Source organism: Miscanthus floridulus, chromosome 17 (assembly GCF_019320115.1).
Source record: "Miscanthus floridulus cultivar M001 chromosome 17, ASM1932011v1, whole genome shotgun sequence".
Taxonomy (NCBI): Eukaryota; Viridiplantae; Streptophyta; class Magnoliopsida; order Poales; family Poaceae; genus Miscanthus; species Miscanthus floridulus.
The window spans coordinates 66,272,788-66,297,968 of NC_089596.1; the positions used below are offsets into that span (position 1 = coordinate 66,272,788).

The window sequence follows — 25,181 nt, forward strand, 5'->3', positions numbered from 1 at the left end:
ACACTGGCAAGATCCATGAAGCATGAGCGAGATCCTTTTGAGGTGGCACGATGGTGTTGTAGGGGAGTCGACAGCTCTCCCCCACCTAGGCGCTGTGAAAGGTCCCTAGTTTGGTTTTGGAAATTAAGTGACAATCTAGGTGGACTAATAAGTGTTTATGTGAGATACACAGATAATTAGTCCATAGGTATAATTATGTGAGGAACACATGCCATGGAGGTGAAAATGGCTTGAATATGTTGCAAGGCTCACACACGTGATGAAGGAGCTCATTGCATATGAGACATGACATGGAGTCATGTGACTAGGTGGAGAAGATCAAGATGAGGCTTGGCTTGATGGACCGGTTGCAAGCGTGAAGGGCAAGTCGGAGGCTTTGAAGCGATAAACCGCGTGGCGGGGAAGCTTGAGAAAAGTCTTGGCGTCGATAGACCGAAGCAATGGTGAAGAGCAAGTGAGGTCAAGATTGATGAACAAATATGGTCATGTGATGGTATGAAGTGGATCATATCATTTATTGAACAAATTTGGTGCATGTATTGCATCAACATCGGAGGAGACAAAATAGAATGTGCAAGGCAAAGGTATAACCTATAGAGCATTTCATTTCACCGGTCATAGGTGTGGAGAGAAGTTTATGACCAGGTTTAAGATAGATGGCCGTACTATCAAGAGGGACAAAGTTGTTTGCATATCGGTCATCTAGTGCCACTTGAGTGATCTAATTTTGCATCGTCGTTAGGATTGAGTGGCGTGGTGAAAATGAGAGCAATCGAAAAACATTTATGGAAAATGTTTTTGGAAATGCTAATTTGGCTCTAACATGTTTTGAGAAAACATCTTGAGAGTTAACATCGCTTGTAGAGAGGATTTTGGGTTGACCATGTGTCAAAAAATCACCCAAACTTATAGCCAATGCGCAGCCCAACCTAAGGGGTGGCACCGTACACCAGACAGGGCACCCCCCCCAAATCAATAGTGACACCCTTTCGTATTTTGGGCATAACTCTTAGCTTCGAACTCCGATTTCAATGATCTTAGACTTTTTAGAAAGCTATTGAAATGCTCTATAGCCTTGAAGTGGTAGAAATCAAGTTGGAGTAGCCTAGGGGCACCAGAATGTCTGGCGACACATGGCGGTGTGGCACCAACTCTTTTATCCAGAGAGGGAGGAAACTTGGTCGGGGGTACCACCACCCCTTGGGTTGTGCACTGCCCCCTATGTTTGGTGCCAAGTTTCCCAACGGCTAGTTCAAACTAGCCATGGCAATTTGACCTTTGGGGGCACTGTCACCCTATGTCCGATGGTGGCACCGCCCTATCCAGTGCCCGCGTAGAAATGTGCTCTAAGGCTCCAACGGCTCTATTTAGCTTGGAGGCTATAAATAGAGGTGGAGCTTGGGTTTGGCTAAGGTTGAGCACCTTAGGTATGTGTTGCTCTTGTGTGTGCTTGGTTTCAGAGCCCTCTAACTCACTTGTGCTTGTAAGAAGTGCGAATCCATTGTGAGTGAGTGATCCTAGTGCGATTGCATTAAGAGATTGCATCGAGTGGCACTAGGTACGGTGTTTGAGTTGCAAGCCGGTGGTGCTTGTTACTCTTGGAGGATGCCACCTCCTAGATGGCTTGGTGGCGTGATCTCCGTCGAAGCCTGCGAGAAGATTGTGCGGTGCTCCGGAGAAGTGATTACAAGGGGTGTTGTGCTCGCTCCGCGGGAGCCGCGAAGAGCAACTCTAGTAGAGTGTGTCATTGGTACCATCACATGTGTGTTGGTTCTTACGGCGCCCAAGAGTTGGGCTAGGCTTGTGAACGCCTATTAGCTTGTCGAACCACCAAGTGAACAGTCGACACAACGGGGACTAGCTTGTTGGCAAACAAGTGAACCTTGGGATAAAAAATACCGTGTCAACATTGTTCTTCTCATTGGTTTGCATTCCTCTTACACAAGCTTATATTTGTTCATATATTGTGCTTGTGTAGTTGCTCTTGTACTTAGTTAGCTTGTGTAGCTTGCTAGTTACCTTCCTTGCTTGTGTAGCATTGAAGTAGCTCCCTAGTGTAGCTAGTTTACTTTTATAGTAAATTAGTTGCTCTCTTGCGTAACTAGTTGGCTTGTGTAGCCTTGCTAGTTACATCGCTTAATTTGTGTAGCTAAGTAATTTAAGCTCTCTAATTTGGCTTGAGTAGCCTTATTATTGAGCATTGCTAGTGAGCTTAGGCTTTGTGCTTTTGCATCCTAGTTTGTGTAGGAGCTCCCCCCATTGCTTGAAGTACTAGTTGCATAGGTTTATGTGACATTGCTTCTAGATTGATTAGGTGAGCTCTAGCTAGCCTGGTAACTTATTTACTTAATTAGAATCTTTGTAAGGTGCTTGAGAATATAGATAGAGGGGTGTAGTCTTGACTAGACCAATAGTTTTAATTCCGCATTTGTTTCGGTTAGTCGGTACAATTAATTTTATAAAGGACAATTCAATCCCTCTAGTCCACCATCTCGACCCTATAGCGTGACATCCTCCCCACCCCCGGTGGCGCGCTCTCTCACCCCAGCGATCGTGCTTCCCTCACCCCGGCGGCCATGGCGCTCCCTTCGCCAGGCTCTCTCTCTCACCCTATGTTGCATATGTATGTTTCAAGTGTTTCAGGTGTTTCAGATGTATGTTGCATTTGTTTCATATAGATGTTGTAAAGTAGATCGAAGGATATTGCACATGTTGCATATGATGCACTTTGTTTCAGAGGCATGTTGCAAACTATGTTGCCCGGATACGGATACGAGTATCGGATATGATACATATAGGATACACGGATATGCTATTCTCCAAAAAAACAGTGACACGGGGATATGGCTAGAATTTTAATGATGATGATGATGATGATGATGATGATGATGATGATGATAATAATAATAATAATAATAATAATAATAATAATAATAACAATAATAATAATAATAATAATAATAATAATAATAATAATAATAATAATAATAATAATAATAATAATAATACACATTATTTAATATGAAATAATAACATAGTGCCAATAAATAAGTAGGGTTTAACAACTTAATAAAAATAACAACCACGGTACAACATGATTCCACAATGGATTCTTCTTCTTTTGCTGGTCATCAACTTCAATTGGAGCACATTCATCAGGTCCATCTACTCGTACTAACAAACAAATATAAAAAAGACCAAATTTCAGATCAAAGCACAATGTTGGAGGAGTAGCCGAGCAGAGCGCAAGCAAACGGCAAACGCAAGTTACCGGTAGCCTGTAGCTGGGAGGGGGTGCCGCTTGGTTGCATCACCGTCGGCCGCTGCTGCCCGCTGGTCGCCGTTCCGCACGAGGGTAGGTCACGGGGCGCCGCCTTTCTAGTTGTCTGCGGTGCGGAGTCGGGATGCGGCGCAGGCGAGTGTGTGGACGGCGGAGGGAGTAGGTCACACGTGGGAGACTGGGATGTTGTTTAGACTTCATGGGCCGTATGCCCGTATCCAATATCAGATACATGTATCCACTCTAGTACGTATCCAAAATTCATAGTACGGTTCGGATACGTATCCGTGGCATATGAGTGGCGTATCCATATCCGTACGCGATACGGGCCCCCTGGAGTATCCGTGCATCGTAGGTTGCAAGCGTATGTTTCGGGTGTTTCAGATGGTTCAGATGTATGTTTTATCTGTGTTTTCTGGACACATGTTGCAAGTGTGTTTATCTGGATGTTGCATATGTTTCACACATATGTTGCATGCGTTTTATTTAGATGTTGCGTATGGTTACAGTGATTTTTAAGTGTTTCAGGTGTTTTTTCAAGTGTTTCAGAAGCATGTTTCAAGTGTTTCAACTGTCTTCAGACGTATGTTACAACTGTTGTATTTAGATATTTCAAAAGTAGATCAGGTGTTGCATCTCTCCTCCCCACCTTATACTACATCGTCTCTCCTGGTGCCGACAGGGCATCCATACGACGCCGCGGCCGGTTCCTTCCGAATCGGAGGTGCCACGCGCCCTTCCCCTCTTTGTTGCTTGGGCAACGCGGGCCCTGCGTGGAGCGCGCTGGCGTCCGGACATGAGCGTCGGTACGTCCAGCACTACCAATAATAATAAGCAGTCCACCACCGTTCACAAATCGGTCTTAGCATGCGTCCAAGGTTAGGTCAATATAATTGCGCGGACCTTTATATTCATTCAATCATCAGGTTAATAATTTTCTCCGGTAAAGTGGCTTTTGGCTATGGCAGGGTCAGTTCCCGCCGGCCGCGCACTCCCGCGGTCAAGTCCGACGATCCACCGTGGTCGCCGTAATATATAGGATCGTGCTCGTGCCACCAGTTGGGCGAAATCTCGAGCACACGCTGCGAGAGCGAGATCCACTCGAAATGCTGCTTTTGGAAAAAAGGCGTGGCCACAGATTATTTGTAATCTTTATCTGCGAGAGGCTGTGGATCGGAGGAATATGTGACTGACACGGTGTAATACTGACCTACCTGTAAAGCTTGTTGACACATTAGAAGATTGGATTATGGTTGACTTGATGATGCGTACGCACTCTGCAGGTCAAAGGTCAACAACCCATGCCATTGCTTATCAGGGATTCAGGTGGGAAGGGCTTTGGTATGCAGAACAGCCATGCATGTCGGTATCTGCAGTTGTGCATATTAGCAGCCATTATGTTAGCGTCTCGAGGCTGTTTGGTTTGGCGCCCGGCCTCGCTCATGAGAGCCATGTATGGCTTGTTAAAAAATCCGCATATCTAGCGCCCGGACGTCGATGGATGCCCACATTCGGACGCTATCTGTGCGCACGCGGGAACCCATGGCCCCTCCGCGCCTCCTGTTGGGATGCACGCGCCCCCTCTGTGCCTCTGCTTCTCCGCCCGCACCCCCTCCACTTCCTGCACCCACGCCACCATCCCCCTCGACTGCGTCGTCCCAGGAGGCCGGGCGCTAGAGTTGCTAGTGACCACGATAGGGCAGTGGCGCTGGTCAGGGAGTTGGCGGACAAGGAGAAGGTGGCTAGCCACAGGTGCCATTGCAACATGTGCAACACTAGATCTATTTTTAAAACATCTAGATGAAACTATTTACAACATACATTTGAAGACTAATGAAACACTTGAAACATGCATCTAAAACATGCGTGTGTAGCCCATTGCAACATATGCAAACACCAAGATCTATTTGTGAAACATCCAGATGAAACATTTACAACATACGCCTGAAGACAGATGAAACATGCGTTTGAAACATGCGTGTGTAGCCCATTGCAACGTGTGCAACACCAAGATCTACTTTTGAAAAACATCCAGATGAAACATTTTGCAACATACGTCTGAAAAACCTAAAACACTAGGCTTGCAATATGCATATCTTGTCATTGCAACATATGCAATATCCGAGATCTACTTTTTCAACACCCAGATGAAACGCTTGAGACAAAAGTTCAAAACGCCTAAAACACTTCACATCGTTCGATCGCACGGCCATGGCCAACCTAGAGGGGGACTACAGTACCCAACAAGCTCGGATCGAGGTGACGTCGAGAACAGCGGTCCCACCATACACCTCCGTTGTAAGACATCCCTTCCTACCATAGTGTCTTCGGTTGGTTGTAGGAGACGATGTCTCGGCCGACGACGACCTCCTACTGGTGGCGCCGGGTTGGTGGTGGCTAGGTGACGCCATGACCGCAATGGGCGAGGTGGAGTGGGGCGTGGTAGGGGATGGGACGCGGGCGCGGCTGGCGATGGGGTGCGGCGTAGCGAGGGACGGGGCACGGTGGGGAAAGGCCGCACGGTGGGGTGGAGTGGAGCAGGCGGATGTGAGTTCGAAGAAGGAGGCAGAGCAGGAGCATGCAGTTGGTGGAGGCTAATAATGTGTGGATAAGAATTAATTAGAAATGAGTGGTTGTCGGATATTTTCAAATGTCGGACGCTCTTGCAAGTGCATTATCGTTAAAGAATTACAGTTTGCATAGATTTAACCACAGTCTCTTCGCCAAGGGACTGGATTGCACCAAAAGGTACACTGTGAAAATGCGTAGAAGCAGCTGTTTTGTGTTTGATTCTACGTTCAGCTACTTATTTTAGCCGTTTATTTTATATTCCACCTGTTCCATTGTAAGTCGTTATGGCTTTTTCTAAGATATGTAGTATTTACTGTGCTACTTATTTTTCTTTCAATGAAAAAAGTGTTTAGACACAATCACGAAAAAAATTGATTGTGAGTAGTATTATTTAGCAAAGAGAAAACAGTATGGCCAAGAACCTAGATAGTGGCTATTGCACCCATTTTAAACGGTAGTCCATTTTAGTTTTGTTTTAAGTCAATTTTTCTAACTTTAATCAAATTTATAGAAAAATGCACCAATGTCTATAGCATCAAATTTATTTTAGTAAATCAACCATAAAACATGTTTTGATAGGGATTTTGTTTGTTATTATGTTAATATACTTTTGTATGAACTTAGTTAGAGAAGTTTGACTTACACCAAAACTAAAATGACATTTTGAAACAAAGTGAGTACACAAGAAGGCGGAAATGGAACACTTGCCTCACCGAAGCACTTCTAACCGATTAGGCTTCGTTTAGAACGTAGAAATTTCATAGAATCGTATAGGAATTTTACAGAAATTAGTTCATTTTCATAGACTAGCAAATGCCCGTGCGTGTGCGTGGGTACGGGAGCCTCAAAATTTTCAGTGGGTCAAGATCCTCAAAATTTTCAACGCAATAAGTGTAAGACTGTAAGAGAAAAATAATGGAATCAAATCAATAGACAAATAAATAAGTTCAATCTCGTCTCTTTTGCTTGATTGTTATGTATATACAAACAACATAACACTCGCAGAAAAATGGCCAGCCAATTCATAATTACAATCATGTGCAAGGGATTATATCTATTTCCAGTGATTCTATCAAAGAATCAACTCAACCATTTAGCACAAGTCCATGATTTAGAAGACTAACTGACAAGTAACTAGGTACAATATTAGGTCTTAAATTAACAGCTTATTTGCTTCTCTTAAACAGCTCATAAAATCGGTATCCTCTGCCTCTTGGATAATGAGCTTCCTCTTGCTGGTCCAGAGCCTGAAGGTAGAACCCATACTGCAAAAACACTAATAAATCACTTACCATGATGCCTTTTGCACAATCTTAAAATAACGAGTAGTCTATAATTGTGAATGACAACCTACCTTTTAGACCAAACAAATTCACTGATCGTGCAAACTAAATATGTATGAAGCGAAATTCATATAGAACTTACAAATGCAGAAATATTTATTTTGCAAAGCTAAGGGTCCTCTTACAAAGAGTCATTTTCCCACTACTTTTCATGCCATGTATTTTTTCCACCAACCACACTGATATGCAATGTTCTCAGCATGTGCTCCTGCAACCAGGTCCTTCTAATCCCTTTAATTTTTTTGAAGTACCAAGACAGCGAACAGTCTCACAGACATGCTAGCAGCCGGCCAATGTTCCTAAAAAAACAGACTTCACATATTATGCAACGCCCTAGAGCAAATATAAAAATTCCAACATATCTCACATTTGTAATTTTAATTGAACAACATCAAAATAGTCTATGCTCCATTGGTAAGTAGGAAAATTTGTTAACTCATGATATGCTCCATTGATAAGTAGGAAAATTATACCAAGCTTCAATTGTTGGCACTTCCATAGTCAAAGCAAATTTATAAATAGCTTCTTCCTTTTAAATACTTCACTAACAATATAAGTCATATATTTGATCAAAAAGTAGCTTCCACAGGAATAGAAAATAGCTTGTCCTGCGTCTTTTTAGTTGTAGAGATAGACATTCATCAATAATATGTCAGAGGGGGAAATGATTTGTGCTGCCCTCAAGTTACCAAGAATACGATGGAAGCAGTGGCCTTTGATAGAGGCGGCCCTTCTGTTGCCACCCCCACTGCGCCCTCCACTTCGTCCAATGGGTTGCTCGTTGGGACCTTGAAAGCTCATTACCGTCATCGTCACTCCCGTTGTCGACTTCCCAGCCAGTGCGGCAGTGCCATTGTGCCAATCATCCCCAACGCCCACCACAATCACCCACTATGTGAGAGTATCTTTTTCACAGAAGTCTCAATGCGGTCATGTTTCACCAGCCATGACACCGTCATCCTACCTTACATTGTAGCCACCTGCATTGATCCCAAATTTCCAGCTTCCTACTTAATTGACTTAGGATCGAGGATACTGAAACTCAATCGACTTTGGCTGATCCTTGAAAAATAAAATTTCAATCTCAAAATAGTTTACTGTAAACTTCTTATATTTAGGGCATTTCCCATTTGCTTCAGCATTCAGTGATTCTCACCTGTTTGAAAAATAAAGCTGAGTGCCGCAATTCTAAATCCTACACTCCAGCACTGAGATTCACTTGGGCATCATTTTAAGATACACCCAAGCTCAGGACAAGATCTCGATTCCATCCTCGCATATGTCCCCCTGCCATTTGGTGTAGGCATTCTCAGACACGTAGCGTGCAGCAGATGCGATTATGCGAACCTTCACACCATGCAACTATCACCGCACAAATCTCCTCTTGAATACAGAATAGCAACCTAATACATTAGCAGTCGTCCGTGCGCGCTCGCGCGGAAGAGGGAGAGAGAGAAAGAGAGGGGAGAGTGTTTTGTACGGACCTCAAGGGAGTGGAGGAAGTAGTCGCGGACGAGCGTGCTGAGGCCGCGTGTGCAGAAGTCGGCGACAATGGCAGCTAGGCATGTGCGAACAGGCGGGTGGGCGGCATCGGCCTTGCCAAGCGCCTCCAACCGGCCGGCCGGCCTCCTCGCCGGCTTCGCCGAGGGAGAGCGCTCCACCCTGGCCGGGTCCACCCCGGCTGGACCGCCTCCTCGGCGGGGGCCGAGCGGGGCGCGCTGCCGACCAGGCGAAGCAGGGACGCGGAGGGGAGGCGGCTCGGGTCGACGGGGGAGGGTGAGGCGGCGGCGTGACGGGTCATGGTCGGGCCGCCGGCATTGACAGGGGCGGGGCGGCGGCGGCTGGGGAGGGTCGGGGAGGCGTCGGGAGCGGGGCGGGGGCCTCTGTTCCCTTGAATGGAGCGACGGTCGAAGGGGCGAGCGGGGAGGCGTGCGGGGGTGGTGGGGCTACATGTCGGCGCAAAAAATCGAAGTGTGAAGCTTCACCACCGATGGGTGAACGTGTCCAGTTTACTCTTTTGTACCTCAATCCACGAGGGACCCCGGCTAATTCGTGTGGGGGAGAAGGCCAGTGTCTTTGCTGTCTCACCAATCTACGATGCTCTTTTGAATAAACCACACCTCCATATAACCCTATGCCTTTACAGCCACATCCCCGTCAATTCCCTGCTGCGCAGAAAAAACTACTCCACACTCGTGATTCTCTTTCCCCGTCATTCTCTCCCTCGCGCTCGCTGGATGACTGGATCTCCGAGCGTCTCTGCCTCGTCATGGCCATGGCTCCTTGACGTTTCTGAAGCTTGGCGCCGTCCTCCCGGGCCGTAACGGCGTGCTCCTCATCCCGTTCCTGGTCCTCACGGTCGCCCTAGCCGCGGCGCTACTCCTCAACAACGCCCTGTCCGTGCAGCAGTTGGATGCTGCTGTGCTTGCTGGACGCAGACGCCACCAGCCGCGTCGACCCGGCCACCGCCACGTACCGTGATCTCGTCAAGGCCCTCCAGTCCGACCTCCAACGACTTCTTCTCGCCGCTGCCGGCTGCCTCCTCGTCGCCGTTGTGGCCGGATCCGCCATCAAGATCTCTGCCGCAGATCGACGCGCCACCATGACCGCGGCGCTCGGCACGGCCCAGGGCAAAGTCTGGGGCCGTGTTGACCGTCGCGTTTGGGTACGTCCTAGAGTTGGCCCGCGCCGCAGCCATCGTGGCCCTGGCCGTGCTTGCGCCTCGCGGTCGTCCTCTTGGACTACTCTCTCATGCTGCTCTTTCTCGACACGCTGGTCGCGCTCCTCGCCACGCTCTTCCTCGTCTACCTCACCGTCGTCGGTGCACCGTCACTGTTGCCGTGTCCACGGCGGAGCCCAGGCGGCGCGGTGCGAGCGCAATGGGCCACACGTGGTGGCTCATGCGGGGCCAGGGCGGCCGTCTACACGCTTGCACTCAAAGCCGCCAGCGGAGTGGCCACCGGCGTCGCCTACCTGCTGCTGCTCTGCTCTGCGCCGAAGCTACACGACTTTCCACGCCCATGTTCTCGCTCCCGTGCATAGATTGCACCGCGGGAAATTTGGCATCCGCGGGTTACTGTCACCGGAGTGGGAGGGGATGTCATGTGCAGGGTCAAAATCTCCTTTGGTGTTGAAATCCACGAGCATTTGCTCCCCCCCCCCCCCCCCCCCCGTCATCCAAAGGAGCCCTTAGGAGAAGAGAAAAATGCACAAAACAAGAAAATTTGATGCATTCTAAAGAGGGCATATAACATGTGTATTCCCACAATATGACAGAATATGATTTTTATGTTATTGGCTTTCTCATAGAAGGAAAAAACAAATTAAATCTTCGTTTCAGTTTGTGTATTCGAATTACTCAATGCAAAGATACCTTTATAAAACTTCTCTAATATGTAAAATTCGATTCAATTTCTAAACGAGTTATGGTGCCGGGTGGAAAACCTACTCCAGCTCGATGGTATCATGTTCGTCGTTGGAGGCGTTTTCAGGCCCATATACTTTAAGAGCAAGTATATAAATGCATATTAAAACTAATGGATCACATAAAAAGATTCTTCAAACCAACTGAAAGGCTTGCTGTAACAAATTAAAGGTATAACACAACAAATTGAAAAGGACCTATCCAAATTGTGACAGCAACCACAACAAAATTTAAGGATTCTTTTAACAATTTTCTCAATTTGAAAAACAAATGAATATGTAAGATTTAGTAGAACAAACAAAACTCGCTAACTCCAGTTTAAATAGAGGTCGCAGTGATAATCTAGCTTAATTAAAGCTTGTTGTTCTACTCCAAAGCATGGTCATATACATTTGCACTTTCTGAAGATCATGTGGAAACTGCCTTACAATTTTAGACACTTTTTCCCCTTAGTTGGACAACCCAAATGCAAACTTGCAATGGATGACATATGCAATTTTATTCAATAATTTTCATGATTCAACATAAGCCATAGAGTTAGAAATGGCTCGAAGATGTTGCGAAGCTCACACATGTCATGATGAAGGAGCTTATTGCACATGAGATATGACATGGAGTTATGTGATCAAGGTGGAGAAGATCAAGACATGACTTGGCTTGATGGACCGATTGCAAGCGTGAAGGGCAAGTCGAAGGCTTTGGAGTGATGGACTGCGTGGTGGTGAAGCTTGAGCAAGACTTGGCACCGATGGACGAAGGCAACGGTGAAAAGCAAGTGAAGTCAACATCGATGAACCAATATGGTCCTGTGATGATATAAAGTGGATCATATCATTTGGTGATTGGTTGGTGCATGTGTTGCATCAACAATGGAGGAGATGGAATGGAATGCGCAAGGCAAAGGTATAACCTAGGGCATTTTCATTTCACCGGATAATAGGTGTGTAGAGAAGTTTATGACCGGGTTTAGGATAGATGGCCGGACTATCAAGAGGGGCAAACTTGTTTGCATATCGGTCATCTAGTGCCACTTGAGTGATCTAACTTTACATCGTTGCTAGGATCGAGTGGCGCGGCAAGTTGAGTGGTTAACTCCTTGAAAATGTCTATGAAAAGCTAACACACGTGCACATGGTGTTGTACACTTGGTGGTGTTGGCACATTTGCAACGGAGAAGTTAGTGAAGAAAAGGAGTTGAATGCGCTGGTTACGGGGTGACCGAACGCGTCCGATATGAGTACCGGACGCGTCCGGTATATAACTCAGGCGGTAGTGTTCCCGACGTGATCGGACGTGTCTGATATCGATACCGGACGCGTCCGGTATTCTGGCCAGGCACGTGAGCAGAGTTGCTGAGGTGACCGGACTCTGGCTCAGTAGCATTGACCGGACATTGAGCAATCATTGTTTAGCATCAAGGTCAGTGGTGACGTGGGGAGTAGGTGTTGGTCTAGAGAGGAGCGGACGCAGGGGCTCATCTGGTCGGCCACACCGACCGCGTCCTGGTCATAGTTGAGCAGCTCTAGGAGCTCTCTAGACTTGACTGGACGCTGCCCCTCCTACTGTCCGGTCGGCCACATCAGACGTGTTCGGTCGTAGTTGAGTGGCTCTAGGAGCTCTCTAGACTTCGACCGGACGCTGCCCCTCCTGCGTTCGATCAGTTTGCTTGTGGTGCGTCACGTCGGAGCATGTTAGAGAGGGCTGTTGGGCGACAACGGTTACTTCGTTTGAATGGGACACGTGGTGGTCAAGCAGTGACCTAGACAGTGACTGGACGCGTCCGGTCGCCACACTTAGACGCGTCCAGAGCGCACGACCTGCGCGTCTGGTCGTCCCGAAAAAGTGCCTACTGAAGGGGTAACGGCTATTTTAGCCCATGGGGCTATAAATAGAAGTGTTGGTTGGCCTTTGGCCGGCAGTGGAGCACACTAGAGCCTTGGTGGCTTATGTGGTAGTGCTTGGGAGCCCTCTAACTCACTTGAGCTTGATAGTGTTCATCCGATCGAGCAAGTGAGTGATTCTAGTGCGATTGCATTGTGAGGTTGCTTCAAGTGGCACTAGGTGATCATCTTGCAAGTCGGTGGTGCTTGTTAGTCTTGGAGGTTGCCACCTCCGAGACATCTTGGTGGTGGTCTATGTCGAAGCCCGCAAGAAGCTCATGCGGTGCTCTAGAGAAGAGCTTTGTGAGGGGCATTGTGCTCGCCCCACTGGAGCCATGTAGAGCAACTCTAGTAGAGCGAGACACAAAGGGTGACAAGTGGTCCGGCTGGGTCAAGTGCTAGAGCTTGTGGTAAGCACTCCACATGGGAGAGTGTGACTTGTGGGTCACCACTAGTAAGAAGACCTAGCGGCAACCTTGGAGCTTGTCTCAACGGGGACAAGCATGTTGGCAAGCGCGTGAACCTCGAGATAAAAATCATTGTGTCATCCTTGTTCATCCCATTGGTTGGCAATCGCCTTACACAAGCTTGTAATTACTTTCACATACATTGTGCTTGTGTAGTTGCTCTTGTAATTAGTTAGCGTGTGTGGCTCACTAGTTACCTTCTTGCTTGTGTAGCATAGAAGTAACTCCCTTGCGTGGCTAATTTAGGTTTGTGTAACCTTATTAGTCACATTGCTTTGTTTGTGTAGCTAAGTATTTATGCTCTCTAATTTGGCATTGGTTGCCTTGTTATTGAGCATTGCTAGTGAGCTTAGGAGCTTTGTGCTTTTGCTTACTAGAATTGTGTAGGAGCTCCCCAGAGTAACACCCTAGGTGTTTGGCTTCCACAAAATTGCATTTCATTTCATAAACATGTGTATCATCTATCACATCATGCCATTGTCATTGAAACATGCATATGCAACATTCGCAATTGTGTTTGTTTCATACTTGATTGCTTGTGAATGGTAGTAGTGAAACATGTGAATACAACATGAGTTTCTCATGCCTTGAAACATGGCAACATGGTAGGAATGTGGCAAGTTAAAATTGCAACAAAGGCATGACACATGTGAAACATGGAATTGCAACATTAGAGTGAAATTGATTGTTTTGTTGCTTTATCACATGTGATCATTAGAAGTTGGTATAGCATTTGTGTAAAGTGGTTGATTATGGTCTAATACACCTTAACTACACTTAGGGTAATTGATGGGACATTGTTCATGTGGATCAAAATGACAAAAATGCCCTCAAGTGGAGGTTTGACTTAGAATGATCTATAGAGTGCCACTGTTTGACTGATTCAAAAGACCAACTTAGAGACCTTGCATGGCTGTGCACCCATTGCCAAAGTTGTAGCCAATTTATCAAGGAAACAAAAGTTGTTTTATGACCGAACTCATGAAAATGTGTGGAACAGCCTCAAACATGGCCCACAAGTCAGATTTGGGGTGGAATTCTACACTTAGAATTTTTCCTAAGTCCTTAAGACGATTTACAGTTTCGAGTATCACTGTTTGGAGGATTGTATCTCCCTAACTAGGCCGAACCAACTCGAGCTCCAATTGACAAAGTTGTTGTACACACTTAGATCTTCAATTTTGTTAACTATACCATGAACCAGATCGCCACCATTTAGGGAGTTATGGATCGTAGAAATCACGCTGTCAGTCGTCACCGTCGAGTGCTGAATCGAAAATTTCAGTTTTGCTACAGTGAACCGACCGTCAGAAGATCACCGCCGCGTGTTTGCCACCCGTCGCCGATCTTCTGCTCGCGCTGCCACACGCCGTGGGTGTCCTGGCGCTGCTGGCCACGCCTTGAACTCGCACCCGCCTGCCTGACACACTCGCCGTTTCATTTGCTCCACTCCTTCGCCTCCACGACGTGCAGCGACAAGCCAGCAGCAGCTCCTCCATTTCCAACCGAGCTTCTCCATCGCCTTGCGCACTCGCCACTGCAAAAACATGTCAGCCATCTTGCCCCTAGCTTCATCGTGATCTCCTCTCCCTCCTCCACCTTTCAATCGGTTCGTTTTGAGGCATGGTAAGGGCGTATTCGCCATTTCTTCCACCGCCGCCATGGCGGAACCTCACCTAGAGTTGGCACTCCATGTGGCCAACTACCACCACAGCCTTCCCATCCCCTCCTCCTTGCTGGTTTAGCTTGGTAGTGAACTCCGGAAGCTCGTATCGAGCTTAGCCGCACCCTACGGGGTCATGCCTCGCCGGAGTCGGCCAAACCGTGGCCGTGCGCCGCCATGACCTGTCGTCGCTTCCTTTAGCCGTGGTAATAGCTACAATTGAGGGTGTCCCTAGATGCGCATGGGTGAGGCAAACACCTGTAGCACCAATGACCTCGCCGGAGCTATCACTGGCGACGAGCTACGTCCGCCGTCCTTCTTCCTCCCCTATCTGTCTCTCTGTCGGGCGGGACCCGCGCGTCAGTCAGCTGAAGCTCAGGCGGGAACCAGACCTGGGCCACTGTCGAGTCTAGGCTATGCACCAGCGCTGTGCTTCGTGGGCCGCCGAGTCTGTCCGGGCCGGCCCAAGTAGTTCATTAGGGTTTCCATTTTTGTTTCGTTTTATTCTTTTTCACAGATTTGTGTACATTTTCAAAAATATGTATCTCCTAGTTGGTAGATTCAAATGATGTGGTTCCAATTTTGTTGAGTTCATGATAATGTCTAGTTTATATTAAAAATATAATCTATGCCATGTTCTGTTATGAAAAATGGAGTTGCTAATTATCTCTTTTAATCATGAAGGAAATAGGGGTAATTATATCTTTTTCTATGTAGTTCCAAATGGCATGAAATTTTTATGGTGTACTACTCATATCATGAATAGCTTGTAGTTAAATTTTCATACATTTTGGACATTGTATGTAGGAGTTAGGAAATTCTCTTGTTTGCATGGATGGATCTTGTGTGAATTTTCATAATTTTTCTATAGATCCGGTAAGGGTAAAATTTGGTAAGTGCTATTCTTATGCTAGAATGATGCTAGGAAAAAATGTGAAATCTGTTGCTTGATACTTTTCATTAGGGTTTCCTAATTATACTAGAAATAGACATGCCACCTGTTATTTTGGATACAGCAAGTTGTGCTTGCCCAATAGCTTTGAAATTTTTATGGTAGTCTATGTGAAGCATGAGATAGCTACTGTAATTTCTGTAGATTTTTCTGAATAGTTTTACTATATATTGCTTTAATCACCTAATTAACTAAATAAATTAGAAAAGGGCATTAAATAATTTATTTAGAAGTTGGCACTATACTTTCTGATGTTCCTCTGGTATACACCACAAGTTGGTAAACTTGGTTTGGCCCAATCATGCTTTTACATCATCACTAAATAATTAATTTAGTAAACCTGTCATTTCTGGACTAGATTTTAGGTTTACTTGAATTCGATTTGGTTAACGTAAGAATCATGCTTTGATGTTTACAAATGATTTGTAGAGAATTTCATAAGCTTTCCAGAATGTCCTTGTCGGGTACCTTAGAACTGGGTACCCCGAGCGAACAATCAAAGGGGTCACTTAAGTCCCATCAAAAAACAAAGCTAGAAGGTAAGCCGTGGGCCCCTCACCCACCACAACCGGGCCCGCCAAGCCCTCCACCTCGCCTCGAGCCTCGCACGGGAGGTCTCGGCGTCCTGACGCAATCTCTGCCTCGTGCGAGGCTCTCCACGGGAGGCCTCGACAGGGAACACGATCTCCGCCTCATGCGAGGCTCCCCACGGAAGGCCTCGGCAGGAGGTGCATTTTCCGTGTCGCACGAGGCCTCTCGCGCGAGGCCTCTCGCGCGAGGCCTCGGCAAGGAGTCCAATCTCCGTCTTGCGCGAGGCTCCGCTCTCCGTCTCGTGTGAGGCCTCATTCCCCTTATCGCGTGAGACCAGCTTATCCATAGTCTGTTGCCCCCGCCTCGGCCGGTCTTCTCGACAGCACGTCATGTCTCATTAATACTTCAACCACTCCCGCACTCTCAGCCAGACGATGGCTCGACGCCATAGAATGGCCGACGGGACCTGAGGTCGCATCAACGCCATACTTGCTGGGATAGGGCACAACGGGGATTACCGGCCACTAGTGTTCTGACGCTGTGCCCACGATCAGCGCCCACACTACACTGTGCCCCACGATCCCCGCCTCGAAAACAACGCGACATGGACAACTTGGCCCGTGTTATCATCACCTCCAAGCCAGCGCACCAGGTCAGCCGCCACTCGGGGCCTCGGCACTATGCACCAAGGTCTCGGCTATCTTGGGGTTTGTGCCCGCCGAGACCCCCCCACTGCGGTGCAGCCTCGGCACCGACCAAGCCTCGGCCTCGCGCACAGTCCGTCCACACCGGCTTGCACGTCCACCACTGCACCCACTCCGAGGCAGTCCCAGGGCTCTCATGACGCACAGGATCGGATGGGACTAGCACGCCGCCCCAGTGCTCCAAGGACAGACCACTCCGACGACCACGTCGCCACAGGAACAGGCCATAGGGCTCGGACATGCCACCCCTGTTGGCACGACGTCACATAGTTAACACATGTACTGTCCATGTCCTCCCTTCAACTATAAAAGGAGAGGACTTAGGCCACTTAGAGGGACAGGGAAGAACACCTTGTAACACACACACATCCTAGCCGCCTGAGAGCAACGTCTCAGACGACCCACACGACACCTTGCCGAGACCTAGGGACTAGCTCCCTCTCTCCCCTAGCTTGTAACCCCCTACTACGAGCACTTCGGTGTAAGGAATACAAGATCGATCTCTCAGACTGGACGTAGGGCATCGATTGCCTGAACCAGTATAAACCTTGTGTCTCTTTGCATCACCATCCAGAATCGGGAGCACGTAGTTCAAATTCACTGGTTGGTTGAGGACCCCCCGATCCGAAACACCTGATAGTTGGCGCGCCAGGTAGGGGCCTCTGCGTGTCAGTTTCGTCATCCCTAGCAAGTTCCAGGATGGCAGATCCCGTACGACCATTGCGTCTCGGCACGGTGGTTTGGTTTGGGAGCCTAGAGTTCATGTCTCTGGGGCATGAGCTCGACATGGTACTCCTCACTCCTCAAGCCCCACCAACCGACGATGAAGCCACGCACCGGCAGCCCAGGCGCAAGCGGCGCCTGGGCGGCCACTCTCGCCAGGCACGACGCGAGCAAGACCACCCCGACGCTATGCGAATCCGGGGCGACACGCCGCTCCCCGCCGATATCCTACGACCAGCTGTTGGCACAGGGTCCCTGGTTGGGGACCTGTCTAGCCTAAGCTTGGACAAAGGAAAATCGTTGGTGGTGCGCGGTGATGCCCAATCGTCAAGATCCGCTCCACCACTCCCTGAGGAGCCGATCCCGGTGGAGCAGAGTCGGGTGACGGCACCGTCCCCATACCCCTTTGGGTTGAGAAATGCCACCGCCTCTCACACCCACGCTTACACTACCGCTCACAAGGATCCCTCGGAACGCCACCAGCTCTTCGTCCTCGACTTCGGCACCACCGAGTCGACCCACGCCTACGCCAATTCCTCAGAGGAGGACGAGGCATGGGCTGGGGTGGATTTCTCCGGACTCCGTGACCCTGAAACCATGCGCCGCTTCTTGACCGCGAGCGACTACTGCTTCGGCTACTCCGACTCCGATGACGAGGGTACCTACGACCCCACTCACGAGTGTTTTCACGTCGGGCTCGGGATGTCGAGAGTGGGCGAGGAGGACGATGGGGCAGGTAGCCGTTCCTCACTTCACCCAGGGATAGGCGCCGCCACACCTCCATGCATTGTCCTGCCGGCCGCACGAAACGAGGTCCCCGCCATTGCGCGACCTCAACGCCTAGATCTGGAACAACTCCGTGAGCTCCAGGCCAAGGTCGAACAAGACCAACTTCTTCTGCAGCAGCTTCGAGATACTCTCGAATAGGAACAGCAAGGTCACGGCGAAGGCGGGGGGGGGGGGGGGGGGCGACGGCAGGCCCGCGATGTGCACCACTGCATCCATGACGACGAAGGGAGTGAGCAACCCCCAGTCTTCAATTGCGCTAGCCAGAACATCGCGGCTGCGGCAATGCTGGTCCGCGCAATGCCTAAGCCTTCTACCACAGAGGGGCGGCGGGTCCACGGCGAGCTCCAGGATCTCCTAGAGACCGCTGCGGTTCAGTAGGCCGAGAGTTCCGCCTCCCGACGGCACGGGGGCGTCTCGAACCTGCCCATGGCACCGCCTCGGCAGGACAGGGAAGCCTCGGCTCATCCCGAACCTGCTCAAGCGCCGATAGCCCACAGGGTCCCCATGCTTCTGGACCGCCTCGGCAATCGACGCGAGGTGCAGGGAGACCATGAGGTGGTCAGCAGGCGATGACGGCATGACAACGAGGGGCCCGCTCGGGGCTACCACCCACACTGAGGCGGTCGCTACGACAGTGAGGAGGACCGCAGTCCTTCTCCTGAACCGCCAGGCCCTCGGGTCTTTAGCAGGGCCATCCGCGCTGCCCTTTTCCCAGCCCGGTTTCGGCAACCAGCCAATCTTGCAAAATATAGCGGCGAGACTAACCCCGAACTCTGGCTTGCCAATTACCGCCTGGCCTGCCAGCAAGGTGGCACAGATGATGACCTACTCATCATCCGCAACCTCCCCTTGCTCTTGTCAGACTCAGCGCGAGCCTGGCTCGAGCACCTTCCTCCCTCACAAATCCACGACTGCCACGACTTGGTTAGAATCTTCATCGGAAACTTCCAAGGCACATATGTGCACCCTGGGAATTCCTGGGACCTTAAAAGCTGTCGTTAGAAGCTGAACGAGTCTCTCTGAGACTTCATCCGGCGCTTCTCCAAATAGTGCACTGAGTTGCCTAGCGTCGGCGACTCAGAGATTGTCCAGGCTTTCCTCTTCGGCACCACCTACCGAGACCTGGTTCGGGAGTTAGGTCGGAACATGCCGTGCACCGCTGCTGCGCTCCTCGACATCACCACCAACTTCGCCTTGGGTGAGGAGGCTGTCGGAAGCCATCTTCCCCGACTAGCGACACTAAGGGAAAGCGGAGGGACGAGGCCCCCGAGGCCTCGGCCTCCCACCTCCCTAAGAGAAAGAAAAAGGGGCAGCCTAGGGAAGTAGGAGGTCCTGGAGGCTGATCTGGTCGGGGCCTGTAGACCGCAAGAATCCCTGAGGCCCCTAAAGGCCCTAGGCCTTTCGACGACATGCTCAAGAAACCATGCCCTTATCACCAAGGCCCGGTCAAGCACAGCCCTCGAGGATTGCTCCATGCTGCGACATTACTACGCTAGGCTCGGGCTCCCCGACGACGATGCCAAGCAGAAGGACGCCGGCGACCAGGACGAAGACAAGGACTGGCAGGTTCCCCGAGGTACGCAACGCCTTCATGATCTTCGGTGGACCCTCGGCGTGCCTTACGGCGCGGCAGCGCAAGAGGGAACGCCGAGAAGTCTTCTCGATCAAGGTTGGCCACCCCCTAGTACCTTGACTGGTCTTAGGGAGGTGATCACCTTCGATCAAGATGACTACCCTGACCATGTTCCGAATCCTAGGCAGTACCCACTGGTCGTCGACCCAATCATCGGCAACACCCGACTCTCCAAGGTTTTGATGGACGGAGGCAGCGGCCTCAACATCCTCTATGTCAATACCCTGGAGCTCTTGGAGATCGACCGATCAAGGCTCTAAGGCGATGTCGCCCCCTTCCATGGCATCATACCAGGGAAGTGCACACGACCCATCGGGTGCATCGACCTTCCCGTCTGCTTCGGCACCCCCTCCAACTACCGCAAGGAAGTCCTTACCTTCGAGGTAGTCGGGTTCGGGGGAGCCTACCACGCCATCCTAGGGCGGCCATGCTACGCCAAGTTCATGGCAGTACCCAACTATACCTACCTCAAGCTCAAGATGCCAGGCCCTAGCGGTGTCATCACGATTGAGTCCACGTACGAACATGCATACGACTACGATGTTGAGTGCATCGAGTACGCTAAGGCTCTTACGGAGGCCGAGACCCTCATCGCCCACCTCGACCAACTCAGTGGCGAGGTGCCTAACTCCAAGCGTCGCACGGGGGCGTTCGAGCCCACGGAAACCATCAAACTTGTCCTGGTCGACCCCGCCTGCCCCGACGACCGAGCGCTGAGGATCAGCGCCACCCTCGACATCAAATAGGAAGCCGTGCTCATCGACTTCCTCCGTGCGAATGCCGACATATTTGCATGGAGTCCCTCGGACATGCCGGGCATACCGAGGGAGGTCGCCGAGCATGCCCTAGACATCCAAGCCGGGTCTAGACCGGCAAGGCAACGCCTGCGCTGCTTCGATGAGGAAAAGCGCTAGGGCCATCGGAGAGGAGGTACAGAAACTCTTAGGCGGTTGGCTAACCCTGAATCAAGGAAGTGTCCCACCCAGAGTGGTTGGCTAACCCCGTGTTAGTCAAGAAGAGAAATGGGAAATGGAGGATGTGTGTAGACTACACCGGTTTGAACAAAGCCTGTCCAAAGGTCCCCTTCCTATTACCCCAAATCGATCAAATCGTTGATTCCACTGCAGGGTGTGAGACCCTGTCTTTCCTTGATGCGTATTCTGGTTACCATCAAAACAAGATGAAAGAGTCCGACTAGCTCGTGACTTCTTTCATCACACCATTCGGCATGTACTGCTACGTGATGATGCCCTTCGGCCTCAGAAATGTAGGTGCCATGTACCAGCGGTGCATGACCCAGGTCTTTGGCGACAACATTGGGCAGGACCATTGAGGCCTACGTAGACGACATCGTGGTCAAGACCAGAAAGGTCGCGGGTCTCGTCGACTGACTTGAGGATAACCTTCAAATGCCTTAGAGAGAAGGGCATCAAGCTCAATCCCAAGAAGTGTGTGTTCGGGGTCCCCCAAGGCATGCTCTTGGGATTCATAGTCTCGGAACGTGGCATTGAAGCCAACCCAGAGAAGGTCTCAGCCATAACTAGCATGGGACCAATCAGAGACCTCAAGGGAGTATAGAGGGTCATGGGATGCCTTGCAGCCCTGAGCCGCTTCATCTCACGCCTCGGTGAAAAAGGCTTGCCTCTGTACCGACTCTTGAGAAAATCCGAGCATTTTTCTTGGACCCCCGAGGCCAAAGAAGCCCTCGATAGACTCAAGACGCTGCTCACAAATCCTCTCGTCCTGGTACCCCCGGCTAGGGACGAGGCCCTCTTACTCTACGTTGCCGCAACGACCCAAGTGGTCAGCGCTGCCGTAGTGGTAGAGAGGCAGGAAGAGGGGCATGCCCTGCCCACCCAATGACCTATCTATTTCATCAGCGAGGTGCTCTCCGAGACCAAAGCACGTTACCCCCACATCCAGAAGCTGATCTACGCCGTGGTCCTGGCCCGGCGCAAACTGTGTCACTACTTCGAGTCTCACCCAGTGACTATGGTATCATCTTTTCCCCTGGGAGAGATAATTCATAACCGGGAAGCCTCGGGCAGGGTAGCCAAGTGGGCCGTCGAGCTTATGGGGAAACCTTGACTTTTGCACCTCAAAAAGCGATCAAGTCTTAGGCCTTGGCCGATTTCGTGGCTGAGTGGACAGACACCCAACTGCCACCTACTCAAATTTAGATGGAGTGCTGGACCCTGTACTTTAACAGATCCTTGATGAAGACCGGGGCAGGCGTAGGTCTGCTCTTCATCTCGCCCCTTGGAGTACACATGCGCTACATGGTGCGACTCCTCTTCGCTACCTCCAACAACGTGGCCGAATACGAGGCCCTCATCAATGGCCTACAAGTCGCCATCGAACTTGGGGCACGACGCCTCGACGTCCGAGGTGACTCACGGCTCGTCATTGATCAAGTGATGAAGGAATCAAATTGCCTTGACCCCAAAATGGAGGCGTACTGCAAGTTGGTATGACACCTAGAAGATAGGTTCGACGGTCTCGAACTAAATCACGTCGCGCGGAAGTACAACGAGGCCACCGATGAGCTGGCAAAGATGGCCTCAGCACAGGCCCCGGTCCCCCCGAACATCTTCACCAGAGACCTCCATAAGCCTTCCATTGACTACACCTCGATGACAGAGGTGGGCCCACCTGTGGGACCCATGGCAAAGCTTGACGCCCCCTCTGCTACTGAGACCCCCTCGACTGAGCCCGAGGTCATGGAAGTCAACACCGAGCCTTCATAGACTGATCAGGACACGGATTGGCGAATCCCGTTCCTCGATTGGCTTGTTTGGGGGGAGCTTCCTGACGACAGAATCGAAGCACGATGGCTTGCATGCCGAGCCAAGACCTACGCCCTCTACAATGATGAATTGTACAGGCGAAGTCCCTCAGGTGTCCTCCAACGATGCATCACTACCGAGGTGGGCCGAGCCCTGCTTTAGGACTTGCATGTAGGCGTCTGCGGGCACCATGCGGCGCCTCGGACGCTCATGGGGAATGCTTTCCACCAAGGGTTCTACTGGCCGACAGCGGTCGCTGACGCTACCTAAGCTAGTACGCTCCTGCAAAGGATGCCAGTACTATGCTCGGCAGACACATCTCCCGACCCTGGCCTCTGCAAACCATCCCCATCACATGGCCATTCGCCATGTGGGGACTCGACATGGTCGGGCCTCTACAAAAGGCCCTAGGGGGCTACACCCATCTACTAGGTATCAATTGACAAGTTTTCCAAATGGATCGAGGCTCGCCCAATCAATCGAATCAAATCCGAGCAGGCGGTGCTGTTCTTCACTGACATCATCCACAGGTTTGGGGTCCCCAACACCATCATCACCGACAACAGGACACAGTTCACCAACAAAAAGTTCCTGACGTTTTGCGACGACCACCACATCCGTGTGGCCTGGTCGGCCATAGGACACCCAAGGACCAACGGCCAAGTAGAGCATGCCAACTGCATGATCCTACAAGGCCTCAAGCCAAGGATTCACAACCGGTTGAAAAAGTTTGGCAAGAAATGGCTCGCCAAACTCCCGTCGGTGATCTGGAGCCTAAGGAACACTCCAAGCCGAGCCACGGGGTTCATGCCTTTCTTCCTAGGTCTATGGGGCCGAGGCCATCCTCCCCACCGACTTGGAATATGGTTCCCCGAGGCTATAAGCATATAATGAACAAAGTAACCACACCACCTGAGAGGACGCCCTTGATCAACTAGAGGAAGCTCGAGACGTCGCGCTACTACACTCAGCCAAATACTAGTAGAGCCTATGGCGCTATCAGGCCCGACATGTCTGAGGTCGAGACTTGAAGGTAGGCGACCTGGTGTTGAGGCTAGCATAGAGCAACTAAGGGTCACCACAAGCTGACCCCACCATGGGAAGGACCGTACATCATCGCCCAAGTACTGAAGCCCGGGACCTACAAGCTAGGCCAACGAGAAGGGCTGAAGTCTTCACCAACGCTTGGAACATAGAACAGCTACGTCCGCTTTTATCCCTAAATTTCCAAGCATTGTATATGTCGTTTCTCGAAATACAATTAAAGAGCGTTCTTTAGTTGGTCTAATTTTTCAAGAAACCCCCCCCCCTGAGCCCATCGTAGGTCTCAGCAGTATAGTAACACGACAAGGGACACTCAGCTCTGCCTCTGCAGAACCAAGCCTCCCTCGGGGCTAGATGGGGGACTTCCCCCCTAGGTCCCACGCACCATTCTTCAGTTGTTTTTCGCAAAAATTCCTACGCCAAGACTCTAGCAGGCTCTGATGAATCAGTTGTAAAAACTCCTCAGACCAAGGCCTGTTTCCTAAGCAAGAGGCCGGTAGAGTCGTGAGATGGCCTACGCCTCTGGGCTATGGCACTCCCTCACTACCTCTCGCTCAAGGGATGGCTTAGGCCCCAAGGGGGTGTTTTGCAAATGAAGTATGATCAGGAGCAACAGAGGGTAGAGGCTCGAAAACATAAGAAAAACAACTAAGAAACACAAATACTTCAAAAATAAAGGCCTCGATGGCCACAAGCGTTACAATGCAAAAAATAACCCCTATTCTACTTTTACATAGCCTCCGAGGCACAGATCAAGCCTTAGGGCCTTCAGCACCGGCAGATGGTAAGGGAGGAACCACCTCCTCTTCGAAGAGCGTCACCAGCATCGTGCCAGGGCCTTCCGCCGCCTCCATCAGCTTCGTGACCACCGCGTCCGCCTCCTCGTCATCATCAGGCAGGACATACCCATCGCTAATGGCCTGGAGGTCGACGCCGATGTAGTGAGAAGAGATGACGGCCAGCGCATGCTTGACACCCGTGTGCAGCGCTCCTCGAAGCCGCTCGCGCATCTGGTTGCTCAGCACGATCAGACGGCTCCCTAGGGAGCTACCTGACTGAACCCCCTCAACCTCTAAGGCCTCGTAGGTGGAAAGGGCAGCATGTTTCAGCGCCTCGTGCTCCCTGATCTCGGTCTCGAGCACCGTCTGCACTGCACTAGAAGCCTCGGCGGCCCGAGTGATCTCCTCCTCTGACTCTGCACCGAGGAAAATGGAATGAGGCTGAGCGAGGGGAAAAAACAACCTAAGTTAGGGACGAAAGCCCACGGAACTCACCCTTGACCTTCTGCTCCTAGCATCGGGTCTCGACCTAACAGGTCTCGGCTTTCTCCTTCCAGTGCAGGGCCTCGGCCCTAGAAGCCTCGGCCTCCTCCTTCAAGCACTGGGCCTCGA

The 25,181-nt window shown here is 50.4% G+C and overlaps 1 long non-coding RNA gene and 1 pseudogene across 1 annotated transcript; one reads left to right on the forward strand and one right to left on the reverse strand.

Moving 5' to 3' along the window:
• Window positions 1-7,264: 7,264 nt before the first annotated feature.
• Window positions 7,265-9,155, reverse strand: LOC136517645 (uncharacterized). Its single transcript, XR_010774316.1, has 2 exons — window positions 8,679-9,155; window positions 7,265-8,481 (listed from the first exon to the last, which is right to left on the reverse strand). It is a non-coding gene; the product is annotated as an uncharacterized lncRNA (long non-coding RNA).
• Window positions 9,156-9,184: 29 nt separating this feature from the next.
• LOC136515726 (uncharacterized) lies at window positions 9,185-10,236 on the forward strand (annotated as a pseudogene).
• Window positions 10,237-25,181: the final 14,945 nt, after the last annotated feature.